The following is a 12,993-nucleotide window of genomic DNA, read 5'->3' as shown; positions in this document are numbered from 1 at the left end:
GGTATTAGATCTTCTTGGAAGATCTGGTAGAATTCCGCATTGAAACCATCTGGTCCTGGGCTTTTTTTGGTAGGGAGGTTTTTGATAACCTCTTCTAATTCTTCGCGACTAACAGGTCTATTTAGATTGTTCACCAGGTCCTGATTTAACTTTGGTATATGATATTTATCTAAAAAAGTATCCATTTCCTTTACATTTTCCAATTTTGTGGCATATAGGCTTTTGTAGTAAGATCTAATGATTCTCTGAATTTCCTCTGTGTCTGTGGTTATGTCCCCCTTTTCATTTCTGATCTTATTAATTTGCAAATTCTCTCTAAAAATATGGAACGCTTCACGAATTTGCCTGTCATCCTTGCGCAGGGGCCATGCTAATCTTCTCTGTATCGTTCCAATTTTAGTATATGTGCTGCCGAAGTGAGCACTTTCTGACCATTTTAATAATGTTATTTCACTCAATTGTACCATATTTCTCATATTCCATGTTTTATATAACATGTGATAAATACTGAGACATCAAAGTACAAGTACCGTTAACCTCTCTTACACCACGAATTTTTGCAGATATATGATGACTATTGACAACATAAAACATTTCTAAAAATCTTTCAAATTCAAACAGAAAATAATTTTATATAATACAAAGGAAACCAATTACAATAAAATAAAATTACCAAAAAATATTTGAAACTGTAATTCAGTAATGCATGTGCTTCTGACTTGATATATTAAATAAAAAAGCAATGCCTTCCTAGTGCAATAAATGATATTTTGAGATTCTATTGCTCTAATATGATATAAAAATACCTAATATTTCAATTGGGTAAAATGTCAGAAGAAATACTAATCCTAATGTGCTTTGTGCAGGAAACTCACGACTGAAGGAAATGTAAATTTCCGCTCAAGTTTGCTGAAAATCAAGATGCAAATTTACCCATCCTCATACATGGACTTCTGCCAAAGAACACTTGGTCATGACTCAAGGGGGAAAATGCCCTGCAAATGACTATGATAACGCATACTACCCTTCAGCTCTTGAACACAGAGCAATTTTCTTACTCATCACTAGTTGATTCCCTGCCATATTTTCACAGAAACAATTCCAAACTTTATTACCCAATTCTTTTTTTCCGTGTAGCTCACTTAAAAATGGATGCAACATAGCACTACTTCCTTTCCTCGTGGCCCTAAAATGGTTGTGAATATTCATTGTTTCACCTCCGCCCTCAGGATTACAGATCACGGAAAAGCTATGGCAGATAATTGATGGCTCATGAGAGATAGTAAGAAGCATGGTGTCAGTCTGGTAGGAAGTACTGGGCAGGTGCTATTACAGGTAAAATAGGAGCTTCCCTGTGATGTTTCTTTCCGGAAACCCTTGTCCCGGGTGTGAACATGGGCATTCCTTCATGAATAACTGTAGTATAATCCAGTTCCAAGAGAGGCAGGTACAATAGGAAGAAGAAAAAGATTTAAATGATATTCAGTAGGATCCGGAAAAAGATTTTGTCTCTAGCACCTCCCAATGCCCTGACTCTTAGAAACAGTATCACCATAGGGCTTGGTACTTTACAGGGGCAGCTAATCCTACCTAGTGTTGCCTGTGGTGAGCATTATTCTCACCAAGATTATTTCTCTACTTTTTTCTTTATTTTTACTGTGTCAGAGAACTAGCAATATCTTTCATTTATAGATGTTTCTGTTGTGATACAAACACCCTCAAGACAAAAAAAAAAATCAAGGGTCTTTCAGGGCCTTATCTTCCACAAGGAAAATGATTTGGGTGTCTCATGTGACTAATCTTCTGTTCAAAGACCTGATTCTCTTACATGCCAGAGTACATCCAGGAGGAAAACACGCTTCAGCTCATTCTCCTTCAGCGGAATTTCTGAACATGGGCCTTCTTCTAATTAAGGGTTGGGGCACCAAGTTGGTTCAGCATGTCCCACCAAACTTGACAACCTGACTTCAATCCCAGGAACACACATGATGGAAGGAAATAAAAGCTGCCTCCCACAAGATCTTATCTGACCTCCAAGATTGCTTTCTTGCACGTGAGGGTTTTTCACACACACACACACACACACACACACACACACACACACACACACCAAATATTTTTTTTTTAAAGTTATGATTGAATGAGAAATGCCCCCCCCCATGATCTCAGGTATTTGCCACTTCTTCCCCAGGTGGTGGCCCTGTTACTGTTTGGGGGCGGGGTGGGTTATGAAATCTTTAAGAGATAAAGTCTTGCTGAAGTCAGAATGTTTAGGTTTTGAGAGTTGATAGCCTTCTCCCACTTCCTATTAACTTTCAGCTTCCTGTGTGAAGATGGAGCTGTGATCCTTTAGCTTCCTTCTCTGGCCCCCATCATTATGGACAACCCCTGCCCCTTGCTTTGAAACAATGATCCAAAAACAATCATCTCTTTTGTAAGTTGCTTTGGGTCATGGTATTTTTTTTTATCACCTCAAGAGAAGTCACCAGTAAAGGTTAACTGCTTGGCTGGTGGACACTTCAAGTTTAGTACCTACGGAAATAGGCATCACAGCTCCCTGCCCAGAGTTCCAAAGCTAAAGTTTGTTTTTGCTTCAGCCTAAACCCCAAACCTTAGTCTAGTCCCCCATTGCCACTCTCCTTAATCTTATCATCTTTTTTTCTGACTTGGATGAAGACCTTTATCCAAGACTTTCAATCTTTTTTGCTTTTTAATCACACAGCTTTCATTAGTGTAACATGAAGAGGGCCGGCTTGTTTGTTGTTGTTTTTGTCCCACCCTTTTCCCCATAACTGTTTAGCCCCAAAGAAAATCACACATAGATCTCTATAAGTTATAAGCTGATTGGCCCATTAGCGCTAGCCTCTCTCTGGCTAACTCTCACATCTTGATTAACCCATTTTTCTGATCTGTGTTAGCCATTTGGCTCAGTACCTTTTTTCAGTGGGGCAGCTCACATCCTGCTGCTTCGGTGGTCTGGGCAAGAGTGGGAGGAATCAACTTCTTCCTTCCCAGAAGTCTCCTGTTCTCATTACATCATTTCTGTTTCCTGTCTGGTTTTCCCACCTATATTTCCTGCCTGGCCAATCAGCATTTGTTTATAACATGATTGACAGAATACAGACAATTCTCCCACACCACATTAGATTATGTTTGCAGCACTGTTTAGCTTCCTTTCCTGTCCCTAAAATATTCTGGCTGTAGTAATAGGAGCTGCTAGTTCATTTTCCTACTGCCCGGCAGCTCAGCCACAAAACAATCACACAGGAACTATATATTTAAAACACTGCTTGCCCCATTAGCTCTAGCTTCTTATTGGCTAGCTCTTACATATTAATTTAACTCATCTCCATTAATCTGTGTATCGCCACAAGGCAGTGGCTTACCAGCTACAGTTCTGGCAGGACTACATGGCTTCTCCCTGACTCTGCCTCCTTTCTCCCAGCATTAAGTTTAGTTTTCCCTGCCTAGCTAAGTTCTGTCCTGCTATATGTCCAAAGCAGTCCTTTATTAACCAATGTCACAGCATACAGAGGGACATCCCACTTCATTCTGACAAAAGCAATTTAAAGAAGAATCAGTTTATTTTGGTTCACAGTTCAAGGTACAGTCCATCTTAGAGTGAAAATTAAGTCAGAAGGAGCTGGAAGCTGCTGGTCACATGGCACCCACAACCCTGAAACATGGAGGGATTATGCGATCAGTGTGCTCAGTTCCCTTTCTCCATCTCTACAGTTGAGCATCCCAGTTAGGGAAAGCTGCCATCTGCAGTAGGTTGGTACACCCATTTCAATTAATGTACTCAAGAAAATCTTCCATAAGCATGCCCAGTTTTCTTCCCAGGTCGACAACTGTGACTAAACACAATACACACCCTGTCTTCTTTGAATACAACTCTCAATTATGTACCTCACTGTTCTTCCCAGATATCACCTCTGTCTTTACATGCTACCTGTAAATACTCACTGAGGAAACAGGTCAGTCACACACATGGGAGTTTGGATGTCTCTTAGAGGACATGTCAGAGTCGTCCATGTAAGAATATTATAAAGTCAAATTGATAATGCAGTCAGTGGTTGATGGAGTAGGCAGACAAAGTAGCCTCTCTCACACATCTGGAGCAAAAGACAGGGAGGAAGGAGAGAGGACGGGCACAGCATGTGCATCCTGCCCTGCATAGGGGACACGGCACACTCTGACTTCTTCAAGGCCTGTGGTTTTCTGTGTTCACGCCAAATCAGTTTACATTCTCCCAAGTGCCCATTTTCTACAGAAATTTTAAAAATTCCCCTTATATGGCCTCTTCTAGGTACTCACATCACTTGCTCTGTTACTTTTACCTCAAAATTTTCAGTATTGATATTGATCCACCATAGTAACATGCATATATACACAGATAACCTGTATCACACATACACACATACACGCACACATGTGCATACACAGAAATTCACACACATACACAAATACACATGTTCATATGCACACACAAATGAATAAACATACACATATACACATTATTTTTCAAGGCCACAATGTACATATACATGTGTATATTGATGCCTTGGAGATTATTTGGATTAAGCATTGAGCAGATATTTTTATTATTTGTTTGCATTTCCATTTTCATTACAGAATGGTTACTCTCATATCTCCTTTAAGATTTTATTTAATTATATTATTTAACTTAAATGGGTATGTTTATCCTTCATTTAAGTTTCATTTAAACCATTCACCCTGAGGCTGTGCTTCTCTGTGCTCAGACCGCATTAAAAGACAAAAACCCATTAGAACAAGGGATTATCTTATTCATCATTTTTATCTCTCATGTCTAGTATTCTGTCTCAGACATGGGAAATCCATGATAAATATTCCATGAAAGAAAATGAGTTTAAGCAAAATAAATTATAATGGAAGTCTGGTAGAATAAAACAACAAAGCCAAATACAAATAAGTTGATTGCTTACAACTGTAATAAACCACTAGGTAGGATGTATCTATTTAGCTATAAGTAGGATCCTTTTGTCAGAGATGGACTTCGATATTCACTTATGAGGACATGAACAAATTTTGGAACATATATTTACCAGGTCTTAAGCATCCATTTTTCTCAACCTCTACTTTCAATGAAAAGTTGATAGGCAAAATATTCATTTCTAACTAGATGAAATACATTTTAACTATATAAAATGGATAATCATAATTTCCTTTTTATATACAAATATGGTGATTTTAATTACATGTAATGTTTGTGTGTAAATACACACTATATATATCGTTTAATACATAGTTATATGTTCTATATCATAACAGGAAAGGATTAAGATATTAAAAAACATGAATAGGCTGGGAATTGTAGCTCAGTGGTACAATGCTTGCCCACCATTGTGCCTAAATCCAGTCTTTAGGAAAACAAAAAGAAGTGAGAAGGAAATATGAATATGGACTTGCTAGAATAAGGCTGTTCTTTGTCATGCTTCATAATACAGAATAGAGTGCTAGAGCAACAAGTTTTTACTGAGCATAAGCAGTAGCTAATAGGCACTGTATCAATTCAGAGATGGATAGAGGGGGTAGTATCCAGAGATGGCAATCTCTTCATAGCCAACTGACCTGAGTCAGATGGAAATCAGTCCAGTTACATAAACATTGGCACATCATGTAATAACTGGAGTGACACAAATAGTGAAACACAGCAAAGGCTCTAAGTCCTTCTCATACCAAAAAGAGGCCAAGACTCCAGATGTTTCCACTGATTCATAAATAAGTGACAACTGGTACAGTTAGATTGGATTTTTGTGCTGTAATGAAGTGGGGATATATGATTAATATTAGCTTGGAATAGCATAAACTAGTTCAAACAATATATAAACAAAATCAGTTTAAAATTACTTATTAATAATTATTATCATCTTCTTATACCAATGTATCTTCCTTATCCATTTATCTTTTGTGCTTAAGATAAAAGAATTTGCGAATATTAAAGTTATCAATAAGTACAGCAACAGGATTTTTTTTATTCAAAGGTTGACTACTTTTCAACCTTTTCATGATTCAACTGCTATTAGAAACACTCAAATGTTTTACACAGAACTTTGTTCCTACTGTACTGGTAATGCCCGTTATTCTCATTCCCACTGTATCGTCATCCCCATCTTAACCTAATTGTCTAGACAAGGGACTCTGGCAATGAACACTTTTGAGCCGCTCAACAGTCCTCCCTTAGCACTTGTTTGCTACGTTTTGACATATTCTTTTGAGTTCAACCACTGATTAGCATTTTGCTATTTTCTCCATATGCATTTAGTAATCATTGCTAGTAGAATGTAAACTTCAGGTTTAGCAGTTAGGGTAATCCACAGGAAAGAGAGACATTTCACTTAATATTAGAACACAATTAGAAGCCATTCAAGAGTATGGAACTGAAAAGCAGAGGCATCTAAGGCAAGACCGTGTTTTGAAAACTGAATGGCTAGACAGAAAGGTAGTATAACAAACAGGTACTGGGCAACCGCAGTAACAGGAAAAATGCACAGGGCAAGAACAACCTCCCACAAAAATAGGTAAAGTATTTCAGCATACTTGGTGCACTATGAATTAATTCTTCAAGAGAATAGCAGGAAATAATTTGTTTTAAAATACATTTTTATTAATGAATAGGAAATGAATCCATTAGATTAAAATAGAATTTGGGTTGGCTAGATAGCACCTTCCTGTGCAAATCTTTTTTTTTTCTTTTTTTTTAATATTTTTTTCTTTTTTCTTTTTTTTTAATTTATTTATTTATTAAAGATTTCTGTCTCTTACCCGCCACCGCCTCCCATTTCCCTCCCCTTCCCCCAATCAAGTCCCCCTCCCTCGTCAGCCCAAAGAGCCATCAGGGTTCCCTGCCCTGTGGGAAGTCCAAGGACTACCCACCTCCATCCAGGTCTAGTAAGGTGAGCATCCAAACTGCCTAGGCTCCCACAAAGCCAGTACGTGCAGTAGAATCAAAACCCAGTGTCATTGTTCTTGACTTCTCAGTAGTCCTCATTGTCCGCTATGTTCAGCGAGTCCGGTTAACCACCAAGAATGTAAAGTTCAGACTTAGAAGGTTGTCCATTGTCTATTCGCAATACGCCAAGGCCTTCAGATTAGAATTAGGTAACAGCCGGTAGAGAGTTTACTTTACCAAGACACCAGTATCGCTGTCTAGAACTAAAGTGAAAACTACATTCCAGGTTAACTAAATACAAAACAGAACAAAACAAACACACAAATTAAAAATCACCAGAGACAGGAATTTAATTGACTTTACAGTATTATCAGAAAGATTAGATATTTTTGAAATGCTGTAAAACTCTAAAATCCATGTAAGAGCTATTTAAACAGAAATCACTTTCCCTGAGTTCTTAAGACGGTGCAAGGCAGAGTATAAGCAGTGTCTAGACAATAGACTACTAAGTATCTAGGCAATCAGAGAAGCATCTCCCTGCACTTTCTTTTACAAATCTACCAAGAGAACAGTTGCATTGGTCTGCTTTCTCTATAGGAACAGAACCAATACCATATGCAGATGTGATTTGCTACAAGAAACTGGTTCAGGAGGCCAAGACTCAGGAGAGCCAACAGTGCAGGTCCAGTCTGAGAACCAGGAGAAAAGATGGTGACTGTCTTCAGGCCTGAGATTCTGCAATGGCCAGTTTCATTATAATTCTAAAATCAAGGGAGAGGGAAACACATAAAAATAAGGTGAACCTGTTTTGATTATCTGACCACTCATCAAACACTTCTAACGAATTCTGCAAAATAAGAAATGTAACTCACTTGACCTACGACTGTTCATTTAATAACCTTACATTCATTATCTGTAAGCCATCCCGTGACATACAATAAAAGTGTGAATTCCTTGGAGCTGGTTCCTATCCTGCTCTGTGAAGTCAAATTTCTAGTTTCAAATTGTGTGGCCTGGAGGTGACCCAGTGACCAGATGAGTAACAGAAAATACTAAGGGTTTTTGGTTGTTTTACTCTTTAAACTCTTTTGGCTTAGGGAGAAGCCGGCCACCCAGCTTCCAAATAAATCACATGTGGAGGCTTATTCTTTCTTATAAATGCTAGGCCTTACCTTGGCTTGAGTCTAGCCAGCTTTTCTTAACTTAAATTATCTGTCTACCTTTTGCCTCTGAGTTTTTACCTTATCTCAGTTCTGGAATCTTACTTCACAACTGAATGACTGGCTGGCCAGCTGGGCCCTTCTTTTCTTGCTTCCTGATCTCTCCTTGCTGTATCTTGCTCCTTCTTCTCCTCCTCCTCCAAGGTTTCTCATTCTATTTACCCTCTCTGCCTGTCAGCAGGTTGATCCTTTCTCCTGCCTCGCTATTGCAGCTCAGCTCTTTATTAGACCATCAGGTGTTTTAAACAGACCAAGAATCACGGTTTCACAGAGTTACACAAACGCAGCCGAAACAAGAGCATCACATCTTTACATCATTGCACAAATGTTCTGCAGCATAAACAAATGCAACACACCTTAAAATAATATTCCACAACAACTAATATTTTTAAATTCATTGTCGTTGTTCTATGACATTCCCTCTCTGGGTTACTTCTTAGGATGCCAATGACATTTTTTTTACCTAACCCTCTCTAACCTGGAGGATGCCTCTTTTCTGCGTTATCCCACCTTGGGAGTCATCCTGGGACACTTTAGCTTTTTCCTCCAAAGTTGACTAAAGTGCATATTATCTGGTAAAATTTCACAGGTTATTTGATAATACACATTAAAAATGTAAATATCTGTAATTTGTACTTCATTTTGGCTCCTGTAAAAGCTTACAAAAAGAGCAGTAGTCCGTTCTTAACTCCAGAGCTGTGGGATGGATGAGTGACAGTGCTCCATCATGAAAAAAAAATGAAAGAGTTCTTTTATGTACTAAGAACTAAACTGGCCATGACCACACATGCTAACATCACAAATACAGGAGATGATAGCAACATTATTAAAGATATGCAGTAGCGTCAAAGAGATAAGTAATTTGCCTAGACACAGGCAAAGGTTTGATCCCAGTCTTCCATAAATGTGGCTATTATATCGTAACTGGACCTCTCAGTTTTGAAAGTAGTTTGCAGCCAGGAATGCACAGTAATTCCATTTCAGTAGGCCTCACATGATCTGGTATCAAGTTTCTTTTATCAATGGAAACCTCAGAATGAATGCCATGCTCTTTTACGTCAGTGAGATTTAAAGCACTAACAGCGCTGCCACCACACTTTGTTACTTCCCTTCCTCATTGGTATTATCAACGTACCCACAGGAGCGAATCTGCCTCTGTAAAAACGGCATTGTGGTTACACTTGCTTGGTTGTTGAACAGAAGTTACAGTGCCATTAGGGCCACTTAATGAGAAGCGTTACTGAAGTGCATAGCGTTATTAATCATACTCCAATATGGAGCTGGCTACAGTCATAATGATTGCAATTACAGGCTGATGAACTGCTAAACTTGAAGACTGACCCTCCCCAAGTTTCCTTTCTTCAAAAAGTAGTGAAAAACAGAGTTCTGAAAATGGTTTTATTTTTGTGGGCTCTCCTGCTACCCCAAAACAACCTGAGAGATATTTTCTCATGTTCATCATATGTAGTTGTTGTGATAATTGAAGTTTACAAACCTGAAAGATAGGGTCAACTCTAATCTGAAACAGTCAAGATTTAATCCTGCCCAGACTCACTGCCTGAATGACAATGTAGAATTCTGTCTGAGCATTTCCGAGTGTCACACATAACAGAAGCAAACAAGAAAAAAAAAAATAGGAGTCCATGAAGCCTGAATTTGCCAAGAGGTAAATCCAAGTTCATATGAGAATATTTGTTCCCTCGGCTGTGACTGGACAAGTCCCTACAAACTTATTACACATGATAAGAACACAGCCTTAAGTTGGCCTTCTTCAAATTTTCCAATAACTATTTGTCGCACCTTGAATGGTCCCTGCAACTTTCAGTTTTAACAAGTATCGTAGAGTCTACATAAGGTCCAAAGTGTTTAAGGTTTGCCTTCTTAGTATGCCTCATTGCAGCTCTACAAATCCCTCTACTTAGCCCCTCTTTATGAATGGAATAACCTTACTTTGCACAAGTGACAATCAGAGTGTCTGTTCACTCTTGAAGCTTTCTGGAGACTTTCTTAGAATTAGTGGCGAGTTGGCACAACAATGGGTTTTGTCATGCCATTGCATGCGTGCAAATCACTGAACGTCGCTGATTGGCTAGACGTGCCCTCCCACTCCCATCCTGCCTTCCACTGCTATTCATTTTGCACTATGTATGTTTTAAAATCTATATTCCACTTAATAGAAAAAAAGATGTGGCAAAAAATCTCCTGTTTATATGCTAAAGAACACTGGCTTTCTTGGTATACAGGTATGTCCCTAGTCTTATTGTAATTTTTTTAATTTTTTTTTTATTAAGAAAAGAAGAAAAAAAACATAAACAAAAAACAAGTTTCCACCTCCTCCCAGCCTCCCATTTCCCTCCCCCTCCTCCCACCCTTCTCCCCCTCCTCCCACCCTTCTCCCCCTCCCCCCACTCCTCTCCCCCTCCCTCTCCAGTCCACAGAGCAGTCCGGGTTCCCTGCCCTGTGGTAAGTCCTAGGTCCTCACCCCTCCGTCCATATCTAGGAAGGTGAACATCCAAACTGGCTAGGCTTCCACAAAGCCAGCACATTAAGTAGGATCAAAACCCCGTGCCATTGTCCTTGGCTTCTCATCAGCCCTCATTGTTCGCCATGTTCAGAGAGTCCGGTTTTATCCCATGCTTTTTCGGTCACAGTCCAGCTGGTCTTGGTGAGCTCCCAATAGATCAGCCCCACTGTCTCAGTGGGTGGGTGCACGCCTCGTGGTCCCGAATTCTTTACTCATGTTCTCCCTCCTTCTGCTCCTCATTGGGACCTTGGGAGTTCAGTCCAGTGCTCATGTGTGGGTCTCTGTCTCTATCTCTATCCATCACCAGATGAAGGTTCTATGATGATATGCAAGATATTCGTCAGTATTGCTCTAGGATAGGGTCATTTCAGGTTCCCAATCCTCAGCTGCCCAAGGAACTAACTGGGAACCTCATCTTGGGCACTTTGGAGCCCCTCTAGGGTCAAATCTCTTGCCCACCCTAAAGTGGCTCCCTTAACTAAGAAAGGATATGGAAGCAGAGAGGGAAATCAGAGAAGCTTCACCATTCACAATAGCCAAAAACAGCATAAAATATCTTGGGGTAAATCTAACCAAGGAAGTGAAAGATCTATTTGACAAGAACTTTAAGGCATTGAAGAAAGAAATTGAAGAGGATACCAAAAAATGGATGGACCTCCCTTGCTCTTGGATTGGGAGGATCAACATAGTAAAAATGGCAATTCTTATTGTAATTTTTATGCCTTGTTAGGTTGATATCCCTAGGAGAGCCTGAGCCTGTTTTTTTTGTTTTTTTTTTTTTTTAAATGTTCTGAATAGAGGGGCGATGGTGAGGCAGAACTAGGAGGATAGGAGGAAGGTGGGAGGGGAAAGTGTGGTTGGATGTAATATATGAGAAAAAAGGAATTAATAAAAAAGAACACTGGCTTCTTTCTAAATGTCTAAATGTTCAAGGAAAACTATCAGGTTACACTGGCTCTGTGTGTCTGTCCTGTGACTCACATAGCCTTAAGTATTGCTTACTGCCAAAGAAGAGACTGGAATTCGTGTTTTCGAAAGATTACTTCATAGTACATCCTACAATTTTGAAAAATATTATAGATATTACATGTATGTTCTTTGCCTTAAAACAGAATTTGGAAGTGTACTTCTAAAGAATGAATATATATACCATACTCTAGAACACTGTTTGACGTGCAGTTTACTCACAGAGTGCAACCTCTTCTAGGTAGCATGTCCAAAACAACGTCTTGAGAGTTGGAAGGAGCAAGATTCCTGCCTTGTTTCTCAAAGTAACTTTGCCTTGTATAAGCATATCATATAAAATTTCACACATATTACATTTCCACTACCTTTATTTACATTAGATAAAATGATCTTGATTTTCTACTTGTACGGATTTTGAGAAGACACAATGTTGAATATTCTTTTGCACAAAAGGAGTACCCCAAATACTTGTCTGAAGTGGTTGTAAAAACATTTCTGGCAGTAACATTGCAGTTTGCCTTTGGCCAGTGCAAGACCTGGAGAACGGTAAATACCCTGGACTGTAACGATGAGATTGAATCATGTTTTCCTTAATTGTGTTTCAAAATTACCTTGTTCTAATCAATTCAGGAAGTTGTCATTTGATATAACCCAAATTCTCTTAAGATTACGCCATTAAAATAACCGACTGCTACACCTCCAGAGAAGGCTATTTTGTCCAGGCTTCCTTTGCAGGTTTGAATTGAGGAAATGCGTTTGATCTTCCTGTGGAGAATTGAATTAACGCCTGAATATGCCACACCCAAGCGTGCAGTCTGAGTTCACAGGAGGCCCAAGGCAGACAGGCAGCAGGATCACTGTCCTAAATATGAAGAACAGACACTGCTTTACAGTTTCTCCTGCCATATGTCGACTCTAGCACAAACATCTAGTTCAGAGCCTATTTTTCCCCCGTTTAATCAGACAGTGGCTTGTGCTCTAATTGTGCCGCATTATAGCATTGAGTGCTCCGCCAGGAAGAATCTCATCTCACTGATTTGAGTCACACAGGGTAGATGTGATTTGCTTTCTTTTCTCTCGGTGCCCCAAATTCTAAAATGCCCTCTTGCTCTCAGATTTCTTTGAATCAAAGTCTGTTAATACTTTCCACAGTGTCAATTAGAATATACACTTCAGGGTTGTATAGTGATGGTTTTTATTTTTTAATGAAGTATTATATCATTATTTGTATTTTTGTTTATATATATAAATAAATTTTTCAAAAGTTTTATATATACTATATATAAAACATATAAGAACCACACTAGTCATCTAGAGAACAATAACAATCTGAAAGCAGAAAGAAGGCT

General features: G+C 39.0%; 1 non-coding gene across 1 annotated transcript; it reads right to left on the bottom strand.

Annotated features, from left to right (window-relative positions):
• Window positions 1–317: 317 nt before the first annotated feature.
• LOC121433555 lies at window positions 318–424 on the bottom strand. The gene has a single exon (XR_005972333.1). It is a non-coding gene; the product is annotated as a U6 spliceosomal RNA (small nuclear RNA).
• Window positions 425–12,993: the final 12,569 nt, after the last annotated feature.

Source organism: Microtus oregoni, unplaced genomic scaffold, assembly GCF_018167655.1.
Source record: "Microtus oregoni isolate MIOR12 unplaced genomic scaffold, Mior012 000038F_ref0000394, whole genome shotgun sequence".
Classification (NCBI taxonomy): Eukaryota; Metazoa; Chordata; class Mammalia; order Rodentia; family Cricetidae; genus Microtus; species Microtus oregoni.
This window is presented reverse-complemented; position numbering and strand designations above follow the sequence as displayed.